Source organism: Carlito syrichta, unplaced genomic scaffold (genome assembly GCF_000164805.1).
Source record: "Carlito syrichta isolate Samal-C Ts95f unplaced genomic scaffold, Tarsius_syrichta-2.0.1 Scaffold308917, whole genome shotgun sequence".
Taxonomy (NCBI): domain Eukaryota; kingdom Metazoa; phylum Chordata; class Mammalia; order Primates; family Tarsiidae; genus Carlito; species Carlito syrichta.
In genome coordinates this window covers 411734-427373 of record NW_007253013.1, presented here as the reverse complement: position 1 = coordinate 427373, position 15640 = coordinate 411734, and the positions used below count along the sequence as shown (strand labels likewise).

At 43.0% G+C, this 15640-nt stretch overlaps 1 protein-coding gene across 5 annotated transcripts in view; it reads right to left on the bottom strand.

Annotated features, from left to right (window-relative positions):
- The window catches only part of LOC103268813 (neurocalcin-delta), a 334704-nt gene that overhangs the window by 47810 nt on the left and 271254 nt on the right, over positions 1-15640 (bottom strand). Inside the window, exon 2 of one of the 5 annotated variants that reach the window (XM_021716762.1) lies at positions 13857-14007. The exons of the other annotated variants lie outside the window; for them this stretch is intronic. The gene's annotated coding sequence lies outside the window, so the exon portion shown is untranslated. The remainder of the gene's footprint in view (positions 1-13856; positions 14008-15640) is intronic. 5 annotated transcript variants of the gene reach the window in all.

The following is a 15640-nucleotide window of genomic DNA, read 5'->3' as shown; positions in this document are numbered from 1 at the left end:
AACAGAACAACTGTGGGAGTGTGGGCAACATAGGAAGACCTCCTCCCTGCAGGGGCATGTGCCCAGAGTTCCAAGCTACTTGAGAGGCTGAGATGGGAAGATCACAAGAGTCCAGGAGGTCAAGGCTGCGGTGACCCAGGATTGCATCACTGCATGCAGTCTGGGCTACAGAGTGAAAACCTGTCTCAAAACAAAACATCAGACCACCTGGCCATGGGACCATTGCAAGAGTTGTGACTGCCTAGAAGACCATTGGCAGGGTCAGGGCTGGCTACAGGGAGGAGAAGAAGCCACCCTGGGGCCTCAACAGCCCCTCCACGCTACCACAAGCTAAGCCCCTCCAGTGGAGACTCCTGCGGAATTCCACTTGCAGTAAATGTCTGCCTAACCACAAGTACTAAATATTCTCTTACTTAAAGCACAGAATTATTACTTTGGTTCTGACAAAGCCATAAGGTACAACAGTGAGCTCTCATGGACTGGGGCGGAAAACAGATCGACTACTATGGCGATTTGGGCTACATCACTTAACCAGTAGCAGGAGGTAGAAGAGGAGTGCAACTCCCCATTTTTAGATATCCCCTGGGGGCCACAAATGCATTCAGTAAATTGATTCATGCCCCTCCAGAGAGTCTAAAAATAGTTCCTAATATTTTTTATTTATTCAGCAGACATGTGTTTAACATCTACTGTTTCCTGGCTTAGGAGGCATATTTCTATAAAAATAATATCCTACATGGGATAGAGAAATGACAGAAATCTGGGATTCTGGATGCAATTCAGAGCATTTTTCAGAAATATTTTATCCTTACAGTTTCACTGTGGAATTGATATGAGAGATATTGTATCTCTTTTTTTTTTCCTCCAAGAATGAGGGGCATAGAGACGCTAACTACTTTCAGGACAAATTCAGGCAACTCATGGTCTCAGGGGTGTGGGACCAGAGTTACCCACCATCTTCCCCACCTCACGCCTTCCAAGTCTCTGGCTGGATCATTTTGGTGTTTGAATGGCCGTTTCTCCTGGAAGGTACTGCATGGCTAAAAACATTAATAATTGTCCAATAAATGTATGAGCAAGTGAGAAGTTCATTTAACTGGCTAACAAGATGAGACTATGAAGTAACTCATGTTAACCTCTTGTACCTTTTGCTTCTTCCAGCAAGGTGTGTGGCGAGAGGTCTGGACGTGGCAGCAGATAACTCTATTGAAGTCATGATGGGACTGTGTTGTGTGACCTTGGGAAGGTCCTTTGACATCTCTCGTTCTTACTTCTTCTACAGTAAAATAAGTGCAATCGCATCCCTCCCATAGGCTGTTTGGAGGACTGAGTAGGAAAAAGGGGGAAATTTGCTTTCCCCAAGGAGGAGAAAAAGCAGCATGGTGCCTGGCATCTAATGGTGCCTGACAGACATTGACTATTAATCGGAATGACAGAAGTGTTTGGTTTGGTGGTGATGTTTGCAAAGGTGAGTCTTCAGAGTTGGGACACTGTCTCCCTTGCTTTACTTCCATGGAGAATTAGAAAGAATAAGAGCAAGAAAGCAACACAGGAGAGGAAGAAGAAAAGAGATCCCCTGTTAGCTTCCAGCCTGACTCTCTTCCTGGGATGGCTAGCCGGATGTGAGAGGCATCTGAGGGTGTATACCCAGAGAAGGCTGCAAACCCCGGCTGAGTGTCTTCCTTGTTCTAAGCTGGAGACCTTATTCTACGCTGAAGTTATAGGAGAGAGGGCCCAGTAGAGAAGATGCTGACAGAAAGCAGGACACAGTGGGGTTTTTTGTTCTGGTCTTCTCTGCTGGGGCTGAGAAGGCTATGACCCTGTCGTCAGATCCCGTGAGCCCTGGTTGAGTGTCCCTCAGTAGTCACTGAACCTATGTGACATTTGGCTACTGAATCGAGAGCTGTGTTGACTGCCTTCCCAAAGAGGAGCCTGGGGACTCCATTATGTCAGTGGTGCCCCAGAAGCAGGTAGGAGTTTCTTGGACCTCTGCCTCTACCTGGCCTTCCTGCCTCCATGCTGCCTCCACCAGATCTTTGCATGGCAGTTATTCTCTGGACCTAAAATGCTCCCTTTTCCAACCCCCAAACTCTCATTTTCTAAACATCATCGTTGAGCTAATTTATACATTAAATTACCCCTCCAATCTCCTCTAAAGCTTGCCCTCCTTCGAGGATCTTCTCTGACCACCCAGACCATTACTTGCTCTAATCGCATCTTGTATTTTTCCTTCTTAACACTTAATACAATTGGAATGAATTATCTGCACAATTACAAGGGGGACCCAAAAAGCCCCAGAATTTATGTATGAAAAATTGTGTATTTATTCTTACACATTTAAACTTCAGTCACGTTCAAAGTACTCTCCGTCTGATGCAATGCACCTATTGAGATGCTTTTTCCACTGCTCAAAACAGTTTTTGAACTGTCAATGTTGATGCCTTTTAGTGCTTCTGCAGTTTTTTGTTTTACCTCTTCCACATTGGCAAAATATTTCTCTTTGAGGACTTTTCTCATCAGGGAAACAAAAAAAGTCACTCAGGACAAGATCGAGTGAATAGGGATGGTGGGACATGGAGTTCATATGGTTCTTGGTCAAAATACTCAATGTGGGCAGGTGTGCCTGTAAATCATCCATCATGAAATGGGCCGATGTGTTAAAAGAATCTCAAAAAAAAAAAAAAAAATCACTGAAGCTGAATGCAGCCTCTCACAAAACTCACTGAAGTCAAACAGCTTCTCACAACCTCTCACAACAACACTAGCTGGTACACTGATGCCAACAGGTTCCTAGAACACTCACCTAACAGGAGAATGTGCACCAAGAGACCACCCTCCAAAAAACAATTTCAATTTTTGGATTCCCCCTCATATATGCTTAAGACCTATGTCCTCATGGTTGTAGTGGCACACCTGTAGCTCCAACTACTCAGGAGGCTGAGGCAGGAGGATCTCTTGACCCCAGCAGTTTGAGTCCAGCCTGAGCAACATAGTGAGACCCCATCTCTTAAAAAAAAATTCTACATCTCCTGCCAGATGCTAAACTTGATTATAGGATAGTGATTCTGTCTTGTTTCATATTGTGTCTCTGGCACCTGGCACCATGCCTGGCAGATGCTTAATAAGCATTTGTTGTCATTGACAAATTGAATTGGTTGTCATTGACAAGCATTTGGAATAAATGCTCTTCTGGATAAATGCACACATCTCTTCCTTGCTGGACAAAGCTCTGGCTGCAAGGGATCTATTCTCTGAAGGACCCAGGTCATGCGCTCTAGGAACTCCTATTGCAGGAATCAATACTTTCCAGACAGAACCACACCACATTTCTTCTATTACCAGGTCAACAAACGAGGAAAAAAAATAACAGTTGTACAACCGCGTTCTGAATCTCAATACAGAAATCTGTGCCCTTGCTATGATGTTCCCTAAGTGGAACCTACATTCATCAGATTATTTGCATCATGAGTTGGCTTTGTATTGGCCCCAAACAAAATTATACTAACTGTGGGTAAAAGAGGAGGTGAAACAATTGTACAGATTCGAAATTAGGAGGTGCCCCCAAAAATCTGTTGAAAGAAAGAAGAGCCAGAGAAAAAAAACAAATGGAAGGAAGGGAGAGAGGGAGGAGGGAAGGAGAGGGAGAGGGGAGAGGGAGAGAGGAAAGGAAGAGAGGAAAGGAAGGATGAATGTCAGGATATAAACCAGGATAAAATGACAGACCAAAGGAAGGGTAGGAAGTAACAAGGACAGAAGGAAATATAATCCAGGCAATAAACAAAGCCAGTTAGTCATGTCTAGGGGTTACCAGCACAGGCAGCCACCCATTAAACCGATGAGAGAAATTAAAGCACGGAGGGCTATAAGCAGCCAGTAACTCCAGCCAAGCTTGTCAGCTAACTAAGAATGTTTATCTGAGGAGGCTTTGCTCTGACCTCCGACTGCTTCGCCAAGCTCAGGAGAAAGCTGGATGCCAGCCAGTGAGTTGTGAGGGGGTGGCAGGAAGGTGCCCCGTGTCCTGTGCCACCTAAAGAGACATAGTCTACCGTCTTCTTCCCTCCCCGGCTTGCAGGTTCCTAAGTGCTCACCAGAGTTGCCATATAAAATGCAGGATGTCCAGTTAAATTTGAATTTCAGATTAACAACGAATTTTTTTTTTTAGGATAAGTATGTCCCAAATATTGATGGGCATACTTATACAAAAAAATTATTGTTTATACGCAGTTAAAATGTAACCGAGCATCCTGTATATTTATTTACTAACTTGAGCAACCAACATAACTCACAAGATCATCCCCTCCTCCAGTTGTCCTTGTGTTCATGGTTGGCAAGGAGGCCATGAGGTTACCTCTCAGTAGCCTGCAGAGCCCATGCATGTCAGGATTTTATTTTTCCACACTGTGGCCAGTGGAGACCCATACCACATCTAGGTATGGGTCCCCTTCCTTCTGACTCACGCTTTGACTCCCATTTCCCTCTAATCTTGTTCCAAACATCAGGCCTCTTGGAATGACGAGCCTGACTCCATTTTTTGATGCTCGACTCTGACAGATTTTAGGTATCACCTCTTCCTCTTCCCCTTGCGCCCCATCGTCTGGGCTGATAAAAAAGATGCTCCAGTGGGAAATTACAACCAAGCAAGCCCCTGTTCACATGGGGACCCTCACCTCGGATGCACCCCCCAACTGCAATAAAGACTCCAAGCAGTTCCCTTCCCTCTTTGCTCAAGTCATTTTCAGATTATCTTGGGAGGCATGCCCTGCTCTCCCCAGAAGGCCTCACTGCATCCGTAATCAACCTGGGCATGCTCCCTTGGTGTGTGCATAGCATTATTAGTCTTGATATGTGAATCATATTTCGGATAGTGGTCCAACCTGATGCTGAAGGGTAGTCACAACACCTTCTCCCTAGGTTATTCCTGCCTCAGCAACCAAACTGCAAGGACAAGAAATTCCTATTTTGTGCTCCTACTACATACCAATCATAGTGCTAGAGGAATATACATGCCTTATATGGAGAGTGGGAGTGGAGCTGGGCATGGTGGCACCTGTAATACCAGCACTTTGGGAGGTCAAGGCAGGATTGCTTGAATCCAGGAGTTCGAGACCAGCCTGGGCAACATAGCAAGATTACAACTCAATAAATAAATAAATAAAACAATAAAAGAAAACAATATTTTGCCAGGTAAAGAGGCTCACATCTGTAATCCCAGCATTTGGGGAGGCCAAGGCAGGAGGATTGCTTGAAGCCAGGAATATAAGAGCAGGAGTAGAGACAATCTAACTACACCTGATGGTATTTTCTCTTAATCCCAGTGATGTCTTAAAGGCATAGAGTTAAACCTGGGCATGTCCAGCAAAGAGATCACTTCCCAGGAGCAGCCAATAGAATATTCAGTGGAGAGCAGAAATGGTTATGGTACAGAGTTGAGGGAGGAAAGAAACCTCACAGAGATGAGTGCCACTGGGGTTTGCAAGACCCATCAACCACTAAACAGTCCAAGCCAAGTGGGGTTTGGGCAGAATCAGAGTAGGCTCTAAGAAACCCTCTGGCGAATGGCTATCCATCCCTGGAAAGGTCTGGTGTGTTGAGAAGGGACTTGCCATCCATTCCCAGAGTCTACTGGACAAAAATAGAATTTTCAGAACAACTTGGATACCACTGAGTAACAAATATAGGATATCAACTGATTAACTGGATCAATTCTTCATTACCCGGGGGAAAAATGATTCTCAGCTGTTTCATTGCTGTTTTTAAAAATCAGCTTATTAGAATGTAAGAGAAGTGAGAAGGAGGAATAAGTTGAAGAATAAACAAACCTTCATTTGTCACATGAAAAAAAATGCAGTCATAGGAAATCTTTGTTTCCCAACTTTATTTTCTGTTACTGGTACCATTTCTTAACCCAATTCTTTACTATCTCCTGCCTGAACTAAAAAATATTAACTGTTCATTCAGGCTCTTTAAGGCTCCCTATCTGATCATGTCATGTTCTTTCTAAAAAATCTTCCATGGTTCCCTACTGATGACACAGTAAGGGCCAAACCCTGTGGCCTGGTACCCAGGGTCGTTCAAGGTCACATCCCAACCTGATCAGAATCACCAAACTCTTCTATTTGATCTCGACAAGGGCTTTGATTGCTACGCCAATCCTCAGAATGGTCAGATGAAGGAAGCTCATGAGAGAATAAACACAAACCTTTTTGTCAACATTGACACGTTTCCCAATAGTTAAAATTACTACTTCTTTCTCTACCTGCTGCAGTCTCTATCTGTTGTGGATGCAGGTGGCAGTGATTCCTTCCTCCATGCAGGGTCCTTCCTCTTCCAAGGAAGCATAGAGTGCACCGTGAGGCTTGTATTGTTGCTCTTCTCCATAGTTCTGAGAAAGATGCTGGCATGTGGCAGATGCTCAGAAACAACGGCTCCACTCTGTTAAGCCTACTTCCTAATGACCAGAGGTGATGCTACATTGCTTAAGCATTTTTAAGAATCTCACGAAGCAGAAGGCAACTAAAACATTCATTAATATTGGTGTCAGATGAATAGTAAGGGAGCTGGCAAATATTCCTGGCCATCATCCAGTTGGTAATAACAAAAGACTATTCTTTCCCAAAGCTACTGTCTGTGGACTTCTTTTCAGTGAGTCTTCCATCTACTAAGAATATCGGGGAAACTGAGATTTTCTTTGTCTAGGGTCAAAGTTTATCAGGAATGGGTATTGGTGTTGGTTGGCTCCTCACATTTTGTTTTTCCTAAGAAACTAAGAGTAGTCTCAGCGAATTTTTTTGGAGGTTGTACTGTCACTGTAAAGCTGGCCGAGGACAAGAAAAAGTCCCCCAGGACACCAGCCAACACTATTTGGGGCTAACCTGCTCACACAGGAGAGATGACAAAGCACAATGGTTGAGTACAAGGGTGCTGGAATCAGAGGACCCTGGATTCCAAGCTGGATTTCAAGAGAGTCATGTGACTCTCAGAAACTTATACTTCTCCAGGCATCAGTTTCCTCAGCTGTAAATAGGGTTTTGTGTAAATCGAACAAGATAGTGCAACAGAGCTAGCAAAGAAAGCACTCAACTTCTTTTCCCTCTCCCTCTCCCTCTCCCTCCTCATTATCTTCACCATCGCTCTTGTCTCTCTGGCTGTATATCCTTCTATAATCAAGTTCTCACCTGCCACTCAGCTTCCCTGGTCTCCTTCCTCAAATATGCCTGCTATGTTCCCCTCTTAGGGCCTTGCATGTGCTGTTCACATGCCCCCATCCCCAATAGACTCATGACTCCAGGACACTCTCGTCGCTTCGTAGCATCAATACCACCCTCATATCCTCATAGCTTGAATGCCTCCCCCTCAAAGCCCCATGGTTCCAGTCCTCCCCTACCCCATATCTTCAAGGTTCACTCCTCACCTCCTTCAAATCCCCTCCAATGGCCCCTTCTCAGTGGTGCCCTCGCTCACCTCACAGTTAAAATTATAACACCAGATCCTCTTTCTCTACTTTATTGGTTGCCTTAATGCTCACAACTCCTAATATATGATCAGTTTTATTTTGTTTAGTGTAGACTTCCCCCCACTAGAATAGAGGCTTCAAAGGGTCACCAATTTTGGTCTGTTGTATTTACTGCTCTAACCCCAGTGCCTAGAATAAGGCCTGGCACATAATAGTTGCTCAATAAAAATCTATTGCCTGGATGAAGAAATTATTCAAATCCCATTTAGTCTTAATGCTGACTTTACCTATTTTTCCTCTACTTCTAATCTTACCATACAGATGATAAAAGTTAAATAAACAGAGGACACTGCTTTTAGAATCATGCACAGTGCATCTTTTAAACCCACTCACCCTTACCACTAATATCTACTGAATTCAAAGTGTGTGAGGGTGTTCAACCAACTTCCCAGTGCCACAAATTAAAATAAAGCACAATCCCATCTTGCCTGAGTTCACAGGACTTTGACATGTATCATTTCAGCGGGTCCTTGAAAGGAAGGGGCAGGATTAATAAAATGGAGGGTAAAGATTTAAGTATCTACTCAAGGTTTTATATATATAAATATATACACAATATAAATAAATATATATGTGTGTATATATATATATATATATATATATATATGGAGCTAATACATTTCAAAGGAAGAGTAGAACGAGATCTTGGTACTCCTTCCACTCTGCACTATATCTCATGGTAGAAAACAGAGCAGAGACTCAGGGAGGATGTTGCCAAGTGTTTGAAGATGTGTGTATTTTTGTGTGCTCAAGGAAAGTTTCTGTGTGCTTAAGCACACAAATATACCCACATCTTCTTACTCTCTGGTTACTATTTCCATTTGTTGTTAAGGGAAAATGAAAATAGAAGCTTAACCTGAAGAGAGAAAAGGTAAAAAGTATACCCATAAGGTTATTAAAATGCTAATTTTTTAAAAGTCCCATAAAACAAAAACGAGTAAAAGCTCCCCAGTATTTCTACGAGACAGGCTCTGTGTCCGTCAGGCAAGCTCCTCCTTTTCTAGATGGTCTGTGGATGCCCAGGTAGGTTTGCTCACTGTTATCCTGCACACCTACCAGGCCCCTTTCCAGCAGGAACCACCTCAGATGTTTCTTGCCCTTCCTACACTCTGATAAGAATGGTTCATTTCTGTTGAACAACTTTTATTTTCTCTAGTCCTTAGATTACAGCAAACACTGTAAAAACAAACAAACAAATAAAATTCTATAGAATCAGTGTAAAAAAATGTAAACTTGTTCCCCAAATAGTCTATAGTTGTTCAGAAAAGCTTGCAGTGCTTTGCTGCAATGTCGCTACGTAGGCTAAGGTGAGCTGGAGCAGCACCAGGTAGAGCCTACACCCCACTCACCTCACCTGGCCAGGACAAGCAGGTGCCATCCTGCATGCTACGTCCCTGCACACACACAGAGCAACCCACTTGACAACACCCATGCTGCTGAAAGTCCTCATTTCATTCAAAGAAAAAGAAAATTGCATTCTGCCTTTCCTAAATAATGTGGCCTTCCCTATGGAAGGGTTTAACAGTATACACGTCTTAAGAGTTATGATATCAGCAAATACAGCCCCAGTGCGGAGCCACAGAGGTGCACTCAGGAAAAGGGACCCTAGAGTTATGCATTTATCATGTGTAACCAGCAAACAACTTCAATCTATGAAGCAGGTGCACAGTGTATGCTCAGAAGCACAACTATCATCACATAATAAATGGCTGGAACTTACAACCTAAATCTTCTTCATTGAAGATAGAGCTACAGGTTCAAATATGCTTACTTCTACCATCAATTTCGCTTTATGAATAGGGTTGGAGCAAAAATGATGATGATAAAAAAGGGAAATCAGAAATATATCCAAACAACGTTATTGAAGAGAAAGAAATAAAGGAAGAGTGCTATGTTATATGTAACCATTCCATTTGTATAACAGTGAAGACCAATTTGCCAGTAAATCTCTTTCCCTCCTTCAGTGAATCACAATGTGCCACAATGTATAACATGACACCGGGCATTATTCCTATCATTTGAGTTGACTGCATGTTTCTTTAAGAGTGGTATTTTCCATTATAAGAAATTTATGCAAAAATAGAATGTATTCACAGAGAAAGTGATAATATAAGAACAAAGAAGCAGAGTAAAATACTAGAATTAACACAAACAAGTAATCAAAACTGAGTTGAATCCAAGCCAAAAATAAAGTTTTAAAAACCTGGGTTTTAACAGTGGCATGTCTATCATTTGATAAACTGATTCTCATCCGATTACAAGGAACTTAAATATTATGAAAGAGTATTTTAAACTGTTTATTCCCAACAGATCAAATAATTGGATTGAAAAACAAAAATAAGTATTAATCCTAGATTAAAACTGTGAGTTACACACTATAATAGTTAAGCTTGTAATAATTTCTTTACTCAAGATGATGCCATCTGCCTTTGAGTTATGTTACAAGAATTTCCTGAAAACTCATCATGTGCCTGAATATGACAGTTGATTCAAAGTCTTATATGGGATGGAATGGCAGGAGAGATTGGTAGACCATATAGACAACTGCTTCACATAAAAGTTATGGTGCATTCAAAGCACATACTCTAGCTAAGGCAATAGCATATTACACATTAGACATTTAAATTTACAATGAAGGTAGTTCCCCTCACTACAAGATTGGGTTAAGAAACAATTGGAATGGTTGGGTGTTGCCTATAACCCAATCTATTAAGAAAGGTAAAGGTGGTTTTATGGTGACAGGGAAATGTTGACAGGTGAGTATAAAGAAAGAGTGATGCTTTCTTCTTGCACTTTCCCTGCCCCTCATTCCTCAGACTTCCTCAAATGACACTGAGCTGCGAGTGACACTACAAATTCTGAGGCTGTTTTCATTAATCACAGACGTCAGAAGAAATAGGATGACAATAAACCAATCTTCATGGATTTATGAGGGTAGATCATATCAGAATCGAGTTATAAAAATGCCCTGAGGATGAAGCACAACAGCAAAGCTCTGCTTGTGGCATCCCATGACCAAGTTTTGTGTGAAATCTGCTCCTGACTCATAGGGCGGGAACAAGAAATGGCACAAAGATCCCATCCAGCACTCCAGTAACAGCAGGAAGTAAGAAAGGATTCCTTCCCGCCAAGGGGATGGATGGGAGATCCCAGAGGTGCTTTGGAATGTGTGTCTTCATTTACTCCTGAGAGAAGTTAAAAAAACACTTTGCAGCCAGCTCGGTGGCTCAGCCTGTAATCCCGCGCCTTTGGGAGGCTGAGGTGAGTGGATTGCCTGAGCCCGCGGGTTCGAGACCCGCCTGGGCAACTTGGCGAGACCTCATCTCTACAATAAATAAAAAATTAGCCGGGCATGGTAGTGCGCGCCTGTAGTTCCAGCTACTTGGAAAGCTGAGGCGGAAGGATTGCCGGAGCCCAGCAGGTCGAGGCTGCGGTGGCTGGGAGCAGCCACTGCACTCCAGTCTGGGCGACAGAGTGAGACTCCAATAAAAAAAAAAAAGAAAGAAAGAAAAGAAAAACACTTTGCAAAGTGCTCAGGGCCTTAACTAGGAGGAAGTGTCAATGGGACTTCTAAGGAGAATATAATTTATTATTGGAGAAAATCAAGGACCAATGAGACTCGGTCCCTGGGCTGTCACTCCACCTCTGAGTGCCCCTTTCTCCTTTCCTCAACATCCACCACCCTTGGCACTTGGGGTCCTTACTGTCCTCCCCAAAGATTCCAGTCCAGCCCCCGGCAATCCACCATTGCTCAACTACTGGAGCGGGGAGGTATGGTAGTACAAACCTAGCACGGTCTGTCAGTACAAACCTAGACTGGAATGTCAGCTCTGCTTTTGTAACAGAATATTCTTCTTCTTCTCAAAGCTAAAAAAAAAAAAGTTTAACTTTTTGAAACCATAGCAGTTTAAACACCTCTATTTCCAAAGAGAATCCTGACTTTACGTTTGCATAATTCAAAGTTCACTTGGGAGGTTTTCATAGTCAAAGAAATAACCCCAAAGTAATTGAGAAGTCTCCATCGCCAGCAAGACAAATAGTGCTGGTAGATCTTTAAATGATTTTTCATTTTTTAAATTTAAAGTTTCTCCCTACCAATGTTTAAAAATCGCAGTATCTGAGTTTCAGGCTGGGCAGGGATTCTGTGTCACTGCTAGTTTATCTATCACACATTTTCATTGTCAAGGTCAAACTTAGCCAGGGAAACCATCTGTGAGAATTTTTACTAACCACATGTCCCCACAGTGGGAACACAAAGCAGTACCAGTCGGCAGGCAGTTCCAGCATCACTTGTTTCACTTGTTGGTCTTTTATACCTCAAGGCATACAGAGAAAATGACTATTTATTCAGTTCCCTGTGGGAGGCGGATGAGGGTGCTAAATGCTCCAGGAAGCAGGCTCTCCTGCCTCCTGGAAGGCTGAGAGATTGATACCACCCCGGGGGACGTCTCACCTGAGATGAGAAGTCCTGACTGAAGCGACCAAAATACTTTTATTAAAAAGTCAGGTCAGGCTTGGTGGCTCAGCCTGTAATCCCAGCACTTTGGGAAGCGAGGTGAGTGGATTGCCTGAGCCCACAGGTTCGATACCAGCCCAGGCAACTTGGCAAGACCTCATCTCTACAATAAATCAAAAAAATTAGCCAGGTGTCGTAGCACACACCTGTATTTCCGGCTACTTGGAAGGCTGAGGCGGAAGGATCGCCGGAGCCCAGCAGGTCAACACAGGGGTGGCCGTGAGTGTGTCACTGCACCCCAACCTGGGTGACAGACTGAGACTCCAACTCAAAAAAAAAAGAAGAAGCCAAAAAACAACAGATGTTGGTGAGGATGTGGAGGAAAGAGAATGCTCCTACACTATTGATGGGAATGCAAGCTAGTATGAAGATTTCTCAAAGAACTAAAAATAGATTTACCACTCTACCCAGCAATCCCACTGCCACATGTATACCCAAAGGAGCACAAATCACTCTACCAAAAATACACCTTCACACGCATGTTTACCATATCACTAACCACAATAGCAAAAACATGAAGCCAACCTAGGTGCCCATCGACGGTGGACTGAATTTGGAAAATGTGGTCTATGTACACCATGGAATACTAGCAGCCATAAAGAAGAACAAAATCACGTCCTTTGCAGCAACATAGACACAGCTGGAGACCATCATCCTGAGCGAATTATCACAGACACAGAAGACCGCATACCGCATAGTCTCTCTAATAGGGGAGAGCTAAACACTGTATGTACACACAGGCACAAAGAAGGGAACAATAGACACTGGGACACTCCTCAAGGGGAAAGAAGGTGGGGTGAGGGTTGTACCATGTCCACCACCGGGTGGCAGTCTCAATAGAAGCCCAGACCTCTTCACGCAAATACTCCTATGTAACAAACCTGCACACGTGTCCCTGGAATCTAAAGTAAATAAATACATAAAGTGACCAAAATAAAGTGTAGTAACTGTGTGAGAAGAAAAACTGTCAGTGTCTCTGTGAGCATCCAAGCGGTTGCTTAGAAGCAGGAATCTTTGGATCTTCATTCTCATTAGGCATTTGCAGGGTGGACTGTTGTCAGTTTCACTTCAAATGTCCTTGATGAAGCAGTAAAAATTAAAATTTTATGAACATTCAAAACAAATGTCGTCACGGTAGAAAAGAGAAAAACCCACCGACCTATTACACATGCCCTGCCATGAGTTCAGAACTCAACGGCTTTTACTTAGACAACGGAGTCACTTCACCATGCCACCCTGTCATCTCTCATTGTGTAAAACCCACAGAAGCACGAACCTGTGCCGCTCAACCATCATGCCCTGGGGAGCAGATGCTTCGACTGGGTAGAAAGGGGCTATGAAATGTGGCAACTGAGGTTGAGGAGAAAAAATTCCATTCACAGAATACTTGTGGTTCATCTCACCGCCTCCTTTGTATGGGGGTAGGTTTTCTTTGAAGACACAAAATCAGATAGACTGAAACTAAGGAATACTGCCTAGCAATCTTCCTGAGCACTGTGGAATGGCTAGTGTTCATCAGAAACATCACAGGTAAGACTCAGTTAAAATAATTATGTTGGGGGGATGGAATTACAAAGTGATAACACAATGTAGAAAATAGGCCATGCTTCCATAAGTTTGTATTTCCCACCCCACTTCCCCAACTATTTGACGTTATCACAACCACCACCTGTAATGTGATGTCTCTAACTCATCCTGGCTATCTCAGCATCTCCTGCCCTAATGATCACGCACTTCATGACTGATCACCTGCTTGGCAATGTGCACATTATCTCATTTAATCCCTGTAGCAACTCTGTGAGGGAAATGTAACCCACCCCGTTTCACGGTGAGAACATAGGTTTAGGGAAATTAAGTAATTTCCCCCAAGATCAGGCAGATAGTAAATGGTGGAGTCACATTTGAACCCAGGCACATCAGACTCCTCAGTTCTATTTTCATCATTATGCAACACTGTAGCATATTTAAGGAAAGGCAGCTGGAATGAACCCTGGGCTTGGGTAATACTACACAGTTTTACAGAGCACTTTCACATCCACTGTCTTATTTAATCCTCCACAATAATACTGTGAACTGGTTACTAGTATCCCCTGTGTTACAGATAAAGAAATTGAATCTTGGGGAGAGAATGTCATTGACCAGAACTCAGGCCTTCGTTGAAAAGACGAAATTCAGAAATATTAAAACATGCAGCGAGGTTGCATGATGACAAGAAATAAACTTGGTCTTTTGGATCAAAGATCTGGATGTAAGTTCCTATTGTTTCACTTACCAGTTGGGCAAGTCATTTAGCCTGTTGAGCCACAGTTTTACCTGTGCTAAACAGGCAGGATAATGATACCCTACAAGGTATGGGTCGAATGAGGTACTGCATGTGAAAATATTGTGTAAATTGTCCTGGGAAATACAAATGTTGATAATAGCAAGAGCAATAATAAGAAAAGTTGAGTTACATATATGTACAAGTATGTTAGTGTTATCGTTTCATATTCATTTCAGCTTCTGCAGGATGCAAACATCGGAACAAACTCAAGGTGGATCTTCAAAACAGCTCATGTTGATTCAGATTCTTGTGAAGAGATTTGAAAATCAGATCTTCAAATACAAGGTATTTTATCTGACCATTTGCTAGATGAGCTTTTTTGTCCTGTCTTCAGTCACCAAAACCAAGACCCCAAGCTGTTATCACTATGCACCTCTATGCATCACTATGCAATTTTTATATTATATTACAAGTACACCTTTAATATAATTTTTAATTAGATAAATCTCTTAACAGTAATACTGATGGCCTTATAGCTACCTAAAGGTTCATTTCTCATAAAACTCTACTAAAAAGATGCCAACTCCACATCTTGTCATGTCACCCTGATGGAATTCCAACCTGGGGGCAAGAATATCCAATAAAAGACAATGAGTATGTGCTGAGGAACTGATCCAGCCCAGTCTTAGTTAGGTCAACATTAACACTGCACTTAAAGCAACTCAGCCAATGCTACAACAGCCAATTCAAGTAGGTTCAACACGAAACCCAGTTTAGACACCTCTGCTTTTGAAAGTCCCCATGGTGTAGACTGCCAACAGCAGTCCCCATGGTGTAGACTGCCATCAGCACACACCCAGCAGCTCTTTTCTGTCCCACTCCAGCAGAGCCCTGAAGTCCTTCTAAGGTTACCTCCTCCTTCCCACCACTGACACAGGAAAATTCCAGTTGGTCTAAGCCAGGGATGGTGGTTGCCTCCCCTTACCAGGAATTGGTTTGGGGAAGGCCAATGAATCATGAAAGGACAGCTGCTAGAAGCCTCTGGGGAGAGGTTTTCCTGGCTAATAAGATGAAACACAAGGAAGAGAAATAACCTTCTGCAGTTTGATGTGCTGACTGAAACTGCTGTGGTCAACTCGTGACCACAAAGCCTTAGGATGAAGTGACCCTGAGGACTGAGAAAAGAGAGACAGACGAATCATGATGATATTCTTGAGCCACCAATTGGGCTTTTCCCCTACAACTTTCAGAGATAATACATTTTCCCTGTGGCAAGTCAACATGGGCATTTTTGAGATTTACACAAAGAAAGATTCCAACTGGGACGCCATGGAACAACCACTGTTAC